This window comes from Phaethon lepturus, unplaced genomic scaffold (assembly GCF_000687285.1).
Source record: "Phaethon lepturus isolate BGI_N335 unplaced genomic scaffold, ASM68728v1 scaffold32359, whole genome shotgun sequence".
Classification (NCBI taxonomy): Eukaryota; Metazoa; Chordata; class Aves; order Phaethontiformes; family Phaethontidae; genus Phaethon; species Phaethon lepturus.
This window is the reverse complement of record NW_010561820.1, coordinates 5,355-5,649: the sequence shown is the minus strand read 5'-3', so window position 1 is coordinate 5,649 and position 295 is coordinate 5,355. Positions and strand designations below refer to the sequence as shown.

The following is a 295-nucleotide window of genomic DNA, read 5'->3' as shown; positions in this document are numbered from 1 at the left end:
CTCGGTAAGGAGAGCCTAGCCCTCGGCACCCGGCGGCGCCGAGACAGGAGTCGGGGCTGATGGACAATGCTGGGTCTACGTAAGACAGCAGGGCAAGGTTAGGGGGGAGGTGGTGCATCTCCTCCGAGGCCAACAGAAATAATTGGAAGAAAACACAAAGCGGTGGGAAGATGCTCACAGCCTGAGGAGGGGCTGCGTGTCGCTTCCCGCTGCGTCAGTCCATCTAACAGAAGTGGTCCCTGCGCGGCTGCCCTTGCTGCAGCAGCAGTGCTGCAGTAGCGGGGCTGCGATGTCC

The 295-nt window shown here is 61.7% G+C and overlaps 1 protein-coding gene across 1 annotated transcript in view; it reads left to right on the top strand.

Annotated features, from left to right (window-relative positions):
* NEURL1B (neuralized E3 ubiquitin protein ligase 1B) overlaps positions 1-295 on the top strand; it is a gene marked incomplete at its 5' end in the record, with an annotated part of 6,308 nt that overhangs the window by 5,288 nt on the left and 725 nt on the right. The gene's annotated exons all lie outside the window — the stretch shown is intronic.